The sequence below is a fragment of the Bacillus rossius genome, chromosome 15 (assembly GCF_032445375.1).
Source record: "Bacillus rossius redtenbacheri isolate Brsri chromosome 15, Brsri_v3, whole genome shotgun sequence".
Classification (NCBI taxonomy): Eukaryota; Metazoa; Arthropoda; class Insecta; order Phasmatodea; family Bacillidae; genus Bacillus; species Bacillus rossius.
The window spans coordinates 2,514,995-2,528,524 of record NC_086342.1 but is presented as its reverse complement, the minus strand read 5'-3'; the positions used below and the strand labels follow the sequence as shown (position 1 = coordinate 2,528,524).

The window sequence follows — 13,530 nt, the reverse complement described above, 5'->3', positions numbered from 1 at the left end:
CCCTCTTTGAATATTAAATTCTGCACAATTATCAGCGCCGTAACAGCAGAGCAGCCAAACTGCCCCAGTCACACGTGTCCGGTCAGGGCAGCCAACTGCCCCAGTCACACGTGTCCGGTCAGGGCAGCCAACTGCCCCAGTCACACGTGTCCGGTCAGGGCAGCCAACTGCCCCAGTCACACGTGTCCGGTCAGGGCAGCCAACTGCCCCGGCTCCAGGCTCGCCAGTAAACACAGTCTTGTCTCCAAGCAGCCTCGCCCTGCAGTCACGTGGTGTCGCCACGGAGCGAGTGACACGCCTGTGGCTGCGCGATAGCTGAGCCGAGGACTTACAGCTCTCCCCACCATGCTTAACCCCGGTCACGTCTCTCGGCCAATCATAACTCAGTCCTCCGTCCATTGTGTTCCCTCGCGGTCCAGCGCCGCTATCACTCCGCCATCACTTCTCTCTCGCCCGCCGCTCCGGGCTTATCTGAGGAACTACTTCTTCTCTCCGCGCTGTAGCGCGGTTTGTGGTGGTGGGGGGAATACGGCCGACTGTTCGGCTCGATACACTTCTTTCATGTCTGCGACACTTTCTGCTTCCTGGCGCCCCTCAATTGTTTTCTCGCTACCGGCTTCAACAGTCAGACATAACCTGCTAGCACATCTTCCCCGCTGAACACAAGTGACTGTTGGGCTAGGAGTGGCACGATCGTACACTAGTCACTTACTGACGTATATGCAAATTGACGTATCGATAAAGAAAGGATAATATTTGAGCAGGTACAACGGAAACCACAGGAACGATACAAATATGAATGTTTCTCTGCAGGAAACTATTGTAAACATTGTAAACATTCGAGGTTCTAATGACCTCTAGGATAGACTCTACGATCCTCTAGCCACCTTCTCATTGGCTACTGACACATGAGACCTCTTAAATAAGTTGCTTCTGATTCGTTATTCCGTTTGTTGAGGGTTTTTTTTTTTTTTTAGTTTTTTTTTTCCCCGTGGTGCGAAGTCCTCTAGATCAGTTGTTATCCAATAGCAGAGGCAGAATTAAGAATACAAATTTGAATTTAAGTCAAATGCAGAATGATCCGCAAATTGTTTCCTGTCTCCAGTTGTAAGATAACGGCTACTATACGTATTTTATGTTTCTTTCGGATTCTCAAAAAAATTTTAATGAACGGAAATAACGCATTTTGAACAGACACTCTTTTAAAAAAAAGTGAAATAGTTTTCCAGTACTCACCAGAGATGTGTAACATCTAACCTCGATAACAACCGAATTCATGTGCTCTCATGTTTCAAATACACTTACAATACGAAACTCGGTCACGGAAAGTAACGTAGAATTCTTAAAAATAATGCCGAGTTTGATAAATATGTACGCAAATTGTGTTTTCAACCACATTTATGGAAGCGAATCACTTTTAGTTTTCCGCACCCGCCGCTAGAATTCGCTGCCGGAGCAGCTACGTCGACTATCGAATCATTCGATTTGCAGAGCGAAATTTCAAACTATGTAATGGAATGGCTCCGAAAAAAACCGCAAAAAGACTTTGGACCCGATTTCCGACAGGGAATTTTTTTTTTAAACACTGCCCATCTTATTAAAATTCATTCATTAAAACCGTTGATAATATTGAAGTTTCCATTCGTGTTTGTGAACATTGGTTCGCGCCGTCCACCACAGATGGCTGCACCGTGGTTGTTACACTCACGCAGCAAGGGAAGCCTTCATTTCACAGACGAGAGAGCCACGCCCGAAGTTCCCCGAAGTTCATGCTCGCTTTTTTTCCCCGTTCTATCTCATTGTATAAACCAGTGTGGCATTAAATTTTGCGGTCGATTAGGCTAGGTTAGCTGCATTATAAATACTTTAAAACATTGTGGATGGTTGGTTATATTAGGTAAGTATAGCTACATTAAAAATACTGTAAAATCATTTTATGTTTGCTTAGCAAATAACTTTTTAATATGTAGCTATCCAGGGCTAGGAAACAGTTTACATGATTATACAGTATCATTAATGTAGCTATCCTAACCAAATCAACCGTCCACAATGTTTTAAAGTATTTATAATGTAGCTAACCTAACCTTTTACAATGAATTAAAAAAAAAAAACGAAGATGCACGATTGGGCATTTGGCTCTCTCGTCTGTGAAAAGGCTTCCCCACGCAGCAAGTGGTGAGATGTTCCACATCAACGAGGCTCTGCCCGCTACTGGGAGCTCGGGCCGGGGCTGTGTGTGATGACGTGACGGGACACACGGGGACTATATCCGCGCGGCACACACGCCGACGCTCTAATACCTCCCGAGCGGCCCGTTTGACTGCCGCTCTGCCGCCTTCATTACCTCCCTGTGCTCCGTCAGCACCCTTCCCCCGCCACTCCGCGCTCCTCGAGACTGGTTCTTGCAGTGGGGACGACCAGGGCCCGGGAAACTTCGCGGGTTCAATGACCTGTAGGACGAACTCCATAGTTATACCTTTGAATATATATACTGTATAGAAGTCGCCAGCCCAGGTTAACATTTCTAATACGGTTTTGAGGTAGTTGGTTAATTCACTGCCGCAATCGCCACCATCTCTAGGGCATCGACTTGTGGTGGTCCCTAGCGGACAAGTGTCGAACTCTTCAAACACCCCTTCCCCCTCCTGTTGAACGACGTTGAGCTGCAGTGAATGATTGATGGGGGGTGCGGGGGAATGACAGCGGGCGACAGCGCTGCGCTCTAACGTGTAAATAACAACTAAGACGATACAGGGCGTTACGGCAGCGCACTGCAGCGGTGAAGTTCCCAAGCTGCTCATCATACGATTCTGAAAAACGTAGAGTAAATCCTATCCACTCGCGACATCTATACAGTATATATTATATTCAAAGGTTATACGTACTCTCCGTCAAATGTCACCCACCCATTGGCTGCTGTCTTGTGAGACATGCCAACGTAGCAGCCTGTGATTCGATAAAGCGTTGTTGGTTGGGGTGTTTCTCATTGGCCCAGAGTCATCCAGGTGAGTTGTGAGCCAATAGCAGAGGCAGCACTGAGGTATAACTATTTGTATTTTAGCATGTCGCAAAATAAATTCGCGAATTTTTCCGGTCTCTAGTGATTTGACACAATATCCTAGTCATACGTCAGTGCTGGTGTTGAGCTGATCGTCGCAAGTAAGGAAAAAATAATAATACCCTCGGGAATAAACGGCAAAGATAAATAAGCACACAAGATAACAAGCCGATGTCGCATCATGTCAAGTGTTACTTGCTGGGGCAGCGCAGAGAATTCAGGGAAACCTTGCAATCGTAGCAGACGTCCTCACCCCCGCATGGCCGCCCGAACGTTAATGCAACTGTTGCTCCCTTGTGATTGGCGGCCGTCTGCGAGAGAAGCCACCACTAGAGAGACCTGCAAAATTCGCGGATTCATTGACCTCTAGGATAGACTCCACAGTCCTTTAAATACTCGCAGAAATGACACCTGTTCATTGGCTACTGACGCGCGAGACGTCTCAACTAGGCCGTCCGTAATTCGGCACTTTCTTGGTTTGGTGTTTCCCATTGGCTCACAGTTCCCCGGATAGAATGTGGGCCAATCGAAGAAGCGGTACGAAGGTATAGTTGTTTTGATGATAGCCTATCGCGAAATGAATCCGCGAATTTTGCATGTCTCTAGCCATCACCTGTTCGACCAGGTCTTTCAGGACGCGTTCACTTCCGCCCCAGACGGCTGTGATTGGTGTGCCGACTGTATGCATGCACTCGGGAATAAACACAGCCAACCATGACACACAGCTAGTCTGGGAATCTTTTTAGTGGAAAATACGTATCCCTAGTTGTCGCATAACATCTTGGGCACTGTAACCCGGCAACAAAATAACGAACACATTTCAGGGACATCTGGCAAGGTTTTTTTTTTTTAGCAATGTTCTGTCACGGTCATGGCCAAAATCTCTCATTTCTAGGGCCATACACTATGTATTAATACTACATCTCTTGTAACAATAATTTTTTTAATGTCGTATAATCGTGGCTAAACGCAATATGCGACATGTGGGAAGAAACGAAAAAAAATAATTGTCTTTAAATAAGTGTTCACAACTACAGCCACATTATTATCCAAGAAAAAAAATGCCACGAAACAAGTTATGATTTAGAAAGAAATTATTAAAAAAAATATATATTTATAGAAATATAATTATAGAAAAAATATTTTTTAAAGTATTTCTGTGAGAATAATTAGTGTGACTATCATTTTGGTTGGATCTAATTTCCTGAAATGTTCCATTTTTTGACGTGACGTCTAATAACTCGATGCTGCACGCACGAAAAAGTGTCCCGTTACACATATTGTCCAGTTTCGCTGTGTCACGTTACGCTAATTTTATATGGCTCTTTGCTAACCTGAACCTCCTAGCATTGTGACCGAGTCCGTGGCGTAATTCTGTTTTCATGCATTTCAATGTAACATTTTCATTGCTCTTTGCTAACCCGTTCCTCCTAGCATTGCTGCAGAGTCCGTGGCGCAAATATATTATTTTTGACTGCATTTTGGTGTTGGGTAAGCCATTTTCCTTCACATCATCCTTGAAACACTCCCATTCGTTTCCTACTTTTCCTATCATCGTCATATCCTTAACAGAATAACACAGATTGGAAGAAGTTAAATAGCAAACATGTATAAAAGTTATAGTTAAAATAATCTGTTCGTTAAAGTTTTAAACATAATTGATTAATAAGTGCAAATAAAAGTAAATTTATCAATGAAATTGAAGATTTGATTTCACTCCTTCTTTGTATCCATACAAAATAGTGATAATTCAATAAAAATGATTCAATTTTATTCATAAAATTATGCAATAATTACATCAATGTTTTGCTATGACGTTGTCTCGTTAAACTATCGTCCGCAAACCGACTTTACAGACGACCAATTTTTTTTTAATGCGGCTTCCGTTCCTCTGCGGGTCGGTACTCGGCACGTGGACCAGGGGGGGGGGGGGGAGGGGGGGGGCGGCTATAAGAACACGCGTCCAGACGCGCGCAGATGGAAACAGCTCGAGGCACACGAGCCGATACGAGCCGATACGAGCCGATACGAGCCGATACGAGCCAATACGAGGCCGGAATGAGGTTTCCGACGCCGCCAGGCACTGCGGAACTGTTGCTGCGCGGGAGTGTGTCTCCGCCTGCTCTCCCCACGACTGCACCGTCACGTGCTGTGCGAATATACAGCATCTTCCTCGTAGAACTACAGATTATTTCTTGGGAAACTGGTTCCCGAAAGGAATCTTGTATATACGTATGTATAGAAATGTTCTTTTGTTTTGCGCCTCTCTCTATCTCTCTCTCTCTTCCCCCCCCCCCTCTTCTCAATGTTAACCCGACGCTTTGCTGGACCTCGTAACACTCACTCCTGCGGTAACTTAACATTTCAGAGGCGGCCATTTTGGGGTCATGTGGGTACGGTACAGCTCTTCCCCCCCCCCCCCCCCCCCCCCCACTCCAGAGAATAGTTTGGTTAGCAAGGTCTCCACCGGGAAATTTAAAAATAATAATAATAATTAAAACAACTTTTTTAAACCAACCTGAAACTTAAATTTAGACTATGATTTTGCTTAAGAAATCTAATATTCTTTTCTGATAAACTATTAATGGGTAAGTTTCATAAATAACTTACGGTCAGAATCGATGAAATCACGTCATTATGTGAGACAATAAATTCTTTTAAAAGTTTTTTTTATAATACAGAATCATTAACGTAAGACATTATCTCCTTCATTTACGTATTTTAATTCGCCACCAATCACATTTATACATATATATGTATATGTAGATGGCGCTTCAACGCATCAACTTCTAAACCGTTCAACCGATATCGCCATGGGTAAACAGAAAATCATAGGTCAGAGACATACAAACAGCAATTATCGTGTGTCATTTCTCTATGTCCACCATGCCATCCATTTTGCTTTAACTCGCGGACGATATATGTAACCCTGTGTTCAGCCCACGCTATGCCGGGTACTGCAGCTAGTGTGTGTTGTGTATTATATTTAAATAAGGAACGCTACAAAGTCCGAAAAACGAACACAATCAGGATGTCTGGAGTCGCGCCCACACACACACACATGTCCGCCGGCTAATTAGTCCTCACCTTCATTTCCCCTCGCTTTGAGACTGCAATTAGCGGCGACGCGCGCACCCAACTGCGCGGTGTTAATGTTATTATTCCCCGCGCCGTGGGTTTTAATTCTTCCAAACGGGTGGGTGTCACCAACCCCGACTACAAAAGGCTGTCTCTCTCTTTGTGTGCTGAAAACCTTACCATGGGAACCTGCACCGAGTTCCTGACCATCAAGACACTACTTGACGTGTTATACGCTAAATGTCACCCTCACACACACACGTCTGAACTAAGTTTGCCGGTTGCTGGAATAATTCCCACTCATCTCTCAGTACCAGCTGTCAAAACCGAGAAAGTGGAAGGGGGAAACGCCTGATCGAGCATATCTCTGTCCTTTTCACCTTCGAGCAAGTCCCAGCATTTATAGTTATGAAATACCAAGTTAATTCTGAAAATTCCTATTTACTTACAATGTAGGTACATGCTTTTTATTTTGTTTCAATAATCAAACTTGGACTCCCGGAAATGGAAACATATCATTCTGTGCTAAAAATTTAACTAAGACAGTTCCTTAAGAATCATCGATTCTGGTGAAGTATCGTGTCCGGTGTACGTCAATATCGTAAAAAACAAATATGTGATTGATTAAAAATTATAAAATAATATAGATATCTGTAATGACTTGAAAATGTTTAATTATTCTGAGCATCGATACAACAAAAAATTAATGAAAGTGTAGGTAGGTGTAAACCATGTCAAATATTAATTAAAATTAAGTGGCAGCGTGTTTCACAGTAGTTACATCTGGATACCTCATGAAATGAAAAGGAGCTTAAGTGTGATTTCATCAACAGGGTAAAATATATCCTCGCATGCACAAAAAAATATTAAAAAAATGAGCAATTAATCTTTACTGAAAATATAACAGACTTACTCACCACCACTTTATAAAATGTCATTATTAACACAATATTAACAACATAAAAAGTATTCGCGGAGTCCACGAAAAACAGAATTGAAACTTCTTGCTTCTGATAATATTAGGTATAGGAAACATAATTCCCTTTGGCTGAGGTTACAGATCAAGAATATGTATAATCAAGTATGCGACACTAAATTATGCTATTGAGAAAATATGCAATTTTGCAATTATGCAAGTGTGCAGTATGTAGGTGTCTAAGCATGCAGATGAGCAAGTATGCAGATGAACAAGTATGCAGATGAGCAAGTATGCAGATGAGCAAGTATGCAGATGAACAAGTATGCAGATGAGCAAGTATGCAGATGAGCAAGTATAGAGATGCGCAAGTATGCAGATGAGCATGTATGCAGATGAGCATGTATGCAGATGAGCAAGTATGCAAGTGTGCAAGTATACAGATGTGCAGAGTATGCAAGGGTGCAAGGGTGCAAGAGTGCGAGTACGCTGCGTCATTTCTACAACTTCCCTGCCGTCTCCTCTCCCGTTTCCCCCCGCCACGTGCCCAACTGTTCCCCCTCGTGCGATCGGAATTTTCGTAACGCTCGAAATTCGTAGCCCCCTCCGCACGGCAGAGAAGTTTCACTTGAAAAAAAAAACCCCAACGTGCACAGGAGCGCGGCCTGGTTGGAACACAGGCGTGTATACCTAGCCTTGCTGGTAGGTGGAGGGGGGCTGGAGATGGAGAGAGGGGAGGGGGTGATGTACGCGCGCACTCGACCCTCGCCGCCATCACTCCGCGACACCCGACACCCGCCCCTCCCCCTGCTCCCCTGCACAACCCCCCCAAGGTCGCTCCCACACGAGACACGGCGGTGCTGGCGTTAAGGCCCCTGTCCACCGCACGACCTCACTGCTGGGAACACGCTGTATCTTCAGGAGAGTGAAAATTGGCTGACACACGTGTTTTCAGAATAACGTTTAGGCACGAAACAACCGGTGCAGATCCTCGAAAGCACTTAAGGGACTTGCATTACACCTTCACCTTCATTTCTCCGCCGCATTATGTTGCGGTCACCGCTCAATGCGCGACGATAAGACTGCGCGCCGGTGCGTAGAGGCGACACCGCGCTAGAAGCACCAGCGAGCGTCCCTGACGCAACTGTGCTTCTGACCAGGACGGGGTTCAGCTGGAGCGTACACGCAGCATGTCGTGCTCGCTCGGAGCTGGCGGCGACTTCAGGAAGTATACAATTGCTCCTCCCCCTCTTCCTGAAACTGCTTCCAGTACCCTCCCTCCTCCTCCCCCCCCCCCTCCCTAGTACGCCACGTCATGCGCCCGAACCGCTCTTCGCTTCTTCAGTTCAGTCCAAAGACTATATAAGAGAAGACCGGTAAGTCCATGCTTTATCCATGTGCCCAGATTAAAACGTGCGACTTTACTGCCATCTACTGGATGTCCAAACAATCTCCGGAACGCGAGCGCATTCTAGCGGTACCTAACTGAACTAGCTACGTCAACTAAGGGCCTGGCGGGACTTTTAAAAATACGGCGGTAAATTTGAATGTATTTTTAATGCTGTTAATGCTATTTATTGTTTAGTCCGCCACAGTTGGCACTTCGTGTTCCATGTCGCGATATCGCAAAAGACTTTCTTTAGTTGTTAATAGTAACGTGTTAACATTGTAAGGTATTATGTGTGTGTCACACAGACAACTGTGACCGCGTGCGTGAAAAAAATAATTTTGTCGGAATCACTGTTCTTAGGAAATACATGTCTGGACACAACTATATGTTGATTTGAACGTGATTTTTTCTCGGTTATTCGCAAAACTACTTGAAAACCTCTTATGGTGCCACCAGTACAGCCGTGCTGTGAATGAGTATTTTCATTTACAGACTTTAATTACCAAAAATGTTTAGCTATTGAAATTTTTCTTAATATTTATCTGTATATTATTTAAATTTTAATCGGTTACTAAATTATCAGCATTTTTTGCACCAGTGACGTGGGCAATTATAGGTATATAGTCACGAGGGTGACAGAAATACAACACTGGCAAACAGGCAAGTTTCCAGACTGAAGTCAGTAGTCAGGATATTTGGAATATAAACAATTTAACAAGCACATATGTGTTACAAGCGGTTTTTACATTTTGGGATGTTATAATGGAATTTTTTTACAATTCAGTTTTTGAACGTTTGGTATAAAATAAAAAAGTAGATGAGTTTTAAAATTTTTTAATAACAACCAAATCGTCATCTGAAACAATTCCAACAGAATTTTTTTTTCCAAATGCTAAATATTTAAAGTAAAACATGTATTTGAAATCGTTAAAACTTAATTAAACGAAATAAAAATGTACCTTACAGGAAAAAAAATTCTTCAAGGCAGCTGCAAAATATATTTATGTCAATCAACTCTCTTCGCAAGCACTGAACAACACAGTTTGGTCAGTATGACAAAATGGAGTGAAATAAATCCATCCCTCTCGGCACGGCATACGGGCTTAGGTATATTTCGAAGTATATATTGCTTCTTGCCCTCCATTACCTTTACACGCCTAATCCGATTAGCAGCGGCGCCTCGCTACCCTTCTCCCCTCTCCCCTTGAGCCCGGAGAACAGTCCTGTGTCTCTCGAGGGTTCGGCACGCCTGCGCGAAGTGGCGTAACATGGACGAAGCAAATTCCGAAATTACGCGACGTGGTCGACACAACACGAGTCGACACGACATGTCGACACGCGAGACAGCCTGCGGCCTGACTTCAAACGATCTTGGCGAGAAAACATGAGCGTGTTTGCTGTCCTTCTTTCGCGCGGGAAGCCTTCTTTTCACAGACGAGAGAGCCAAACGCCCGATCGTGCATCTTCGGTTTTTTTTTTGTTCATTGTAAATAAATATGGCGGTGTTGATAAAAGGAAAGACCAAACATTGTGGTCGGTTGATTTGGTTAGGATAGCTACATTAAAGATACTGTGAAATCATGTAAACGGTTTCCTAGCCCTGGATAGCTACATATTAAAAAGTTATTTGCTAAGCAACCATAAAATGATTTTACTGTATTTTTAATGTAGCTATACTTACCAAATATAACCAACCATCCACAATGTTTTAAAGTATTTATAATGTAGCTGACCTATCCTAATCGACCGCAAAATTTAATGCCACACCGGTTTATACAATGAGATAGAACGGCGTATGACGTATGAGTAAGCTACATCCCAAATAAATACACCTGTTGTGGTACGGGAAAAAAATCTAGCATGAACTTCGGGGAACTTCGGGTGTGGCTCTCTCGTCTGTGAAATGAAGGCTTCCCCTTTCGCGCGCCAAGACGTAAACAATCCTCAGGCCGGGTTTATAAATTACGCGAGAAATAAAAGAAGTTCTAATAACGACTTTTTCAAATAACTCGTTCATAAACTACGCCAGACGCAAAAAACGCAACGCCAAGCATCGACCAACTTTCAACTTCTTGCGTTTCGGCTTGCGCGTCTGTCCCCCAATGAAGTCTGAATTGTTCCAAAGACGTTTTAAAGACACAGCCGTTATTATGAACATCATGTTTTCACTTGTTAAACTTTCGCACAGTGAAAGAAAATACAACTTTTAAATTAAATTATTGAACATTTCATATGTTCTCATGATAGACATGAATTATCAAAAGATTCCCGGGGTAGAATTTGGTTTACTTCTGTTTTACAATTTCCAGTTGTTAGGTTGGTGACGTCTTACGAATTCCGTGTTTCATTTTTCTTGCATTGGTAACGTTTGCGTTGTCGCTTTCCGTGGCGTAGTTTATAAACTCTAAAGATAACTTATGAGGCATTTCAAGTCTAATGAACTGATTACATGGCCCCTTTAACACAGTCGGGACAAGGCATTCATACACCGCGGTGTCTAAATTTTTTCTGATTGAATGCCTGTGAAACTGCTGAACAGATTACTTTCATCTTAAAATAAACATTTAATATATTTTAGGATACCTATAAATATTCTGGTAATTTATGTAATAGGTCTACTTTCCTACGAGTTTTACGAGTGTGGTATTCCTGGTGGCCACTTCTGCATCATTATATGTTAACCGAGTGAAGCCTTTCTTTTTATCAGCTCATGGTCTGCTCCATGTTGGTTAGCCGTCCATAAAATTGGCTGAAGTGTAGAGTTTTCATCGTGGGAATAATTTTGAAATTATTGTATTTTATAGAAGTGACTCGGTTTAAAGACGGAAATTCTAAATCAACTCACTAACCATCGTCAGGCGTGGTCAAGCACCATTTCCGCAGTGTTTTGGGCGTCACAACATGGCGACGACGAGGTTAAAAAGTAACTTCAACCGTTTCACACAGTGCCGTCTCCTGACAATTCATAACTCCATGCCACTCTACTTATTTATGTTTTAACAGGCAACGTATAAAATATATTTTGATTATATTTATTTATAGCTTAAGTTGAGGTTGACATCTTGGCACGAGAGGAGATGACGGTGGTTAGATTTGTTGTGGGGGGGGGGGGGGGAAGGGGTAGGGGCGAAGTTGATGCTTAAAATTGTTAGCAATAAATAATTAGTTTGGAATATTAAAAGTACATGTACTGACGAGTATGGTAATGTCGCACAGTAGAATATGAAAATTTCCCAGAATTTCGCGGATAACTTTAAATCGCAAGCTTAAAAAGCCATACTTGTTCTGAACAGCAGATGCGATCGAACGTTAATATTTTCAGTTATTTTTTTTATACGTCACCAGGGCTTAATTATCTAAAAAGCTTCAGTTTCTCTCTCCCCGCCATGTGCGTGGTGAAACAATGGAAAATACAATGAGACGTACGATCGTTTTTATTGGTTCCGGTCATATCCGAGTTTATATTCCCAGTAGAGTGCAAATGTTCCGCAAAAAAAATTCGTACTTGATACGAAAAAAGACACTGCTATAGTTCCCAAATGAAACTATATTGCCGCATTGTTACATATTTGAAAGCTCTTCATTTTACTATAAGCATTATACACACTTTGCAAATAAAAAACTGAAAGTACTTAAATAAATATACATAGTATTATTTAGTAGGTTTTATGTAGATTGCAATTTGGACTTAGAGTATTTTAACGTACCCAAAAAACGGCACAAGCACACAGCAATTGCCTTTATTAAAGCTAAGGCAGACCGCCTGAATAGCGCGGGGTTACTCAAGGCAAACATGAAAACAAAATACCGGTTATGCTGCAACGTCAAAAGACGCATACCAGTGTTGGGAATCACTTAAAACCATGTATCATATTATGTTTTCAACTTATTTCTACGTTAAGAATATGCAACCGAAGTTTTACAGTTGCATTAAGACTCGTTCTTTGTAAAGTAGAGTTTCTGTTTGTTTCTTATGCATTATTATTGAAATGTGATTATGTGTCAGTTTTAACTTAAAATATAATCCGGATCTCGATTGAATTGTGCTCACCTTAGAAACACGAGGAAAGTCACCGTCTGTAGATAAGATTTTAGAGAAAACCACCCCTTAGAGCAAAATTTTTGACACATCATGATGGAATTTCGTCATTGCATTGTTGACGGGTTTCCTTCATTCCCGTGGCAACGCCTGTTGCGTTGTCGATGCCTTCTACTTTCTCCTGGAAACGCCTGTTGCGTTGTCGATGCCTTCTGCTTCTCCTGGAAACGCCCGTTGCAGTGTCGATGTCTTCTGCTTATCCTGGAAACGCCTGTTGCAGTGTCGATGTCTTCTGCTTCTCCTGGAAACGCCCGTTGCAGTGTCGATGTCTTCTGCTTTCTCCTGGAAACGCCTGTTGCAGTGTCGATGTCTTCTGCTTCTCCTGGAAACGCCCGTTGCAGTGTCGATGTCTTCTGCTTCTCCTGGAAACGCCTGTTGCAGTGTCATGTCTTCTGCTTCTCCTGGAAACACCCGTTGCAGTGTCGATGTCTTCTGCTTCTCCTGGAAACGCCTGTTGCAGTGTCGATGTCTTCTGCTTCTCCTGGAAACGCCCGTTGCAGTGTCGATGTCTTCTGCTTTCTCCTGGAAACGCCTGTTGCAGTGTCGATGTCTTCTGCTTCTCCTGGAAACGCCTTGATGCAGTGTCGATGTCTTCTGCTTTCTCCTGGAAACGCCCGTTGCAGTGTCGATGTCTTCTGCTTCTCCTGGAAACGCCCGTTGCAGTGTCGATGTCTTCTGCTTTCTCCTGGAAACGCCTGTTGCAGTGTCGATGTCTTCTGCTTCTCCTGGAAACGCCTTGATGCAGTGTCGATGCCTTCTGCTTCTCCTGGAAACGCCTGTTGCAGTGTCGATGCCTTCTGCTTCTCCTGGAAACACCTGTTGCGTTGTCGATGCCTTCTGCTTCTCCTGGAAACGCCTGTTGCAGTGTCGATGCCTTCTGCTTCTCCTGGAAACGCCTGTTGCAGTGTCGATGCCTTCTGCTTCTCCTGGAAACGCCTGTTGCAGTGTCGATGCCTTCTGCTTCTCCTGGAAACACCTGTTGCGTTGTC

General features: G+C 43.2%; 1 protein-coding gene across 1 annotated transcript in view; it reads left to right on the top strand.

Annotated features, from left to right (window-relative positions):
- The window catches only part of LOC134539469 (FMRFamide-related peptides), a 67,659-nt gene that overhangs the window by 46,397 nt on the left and 7,732 nt on the right, over positions 1–13,530 (top strand). The window lies entirely within an intron of this gene.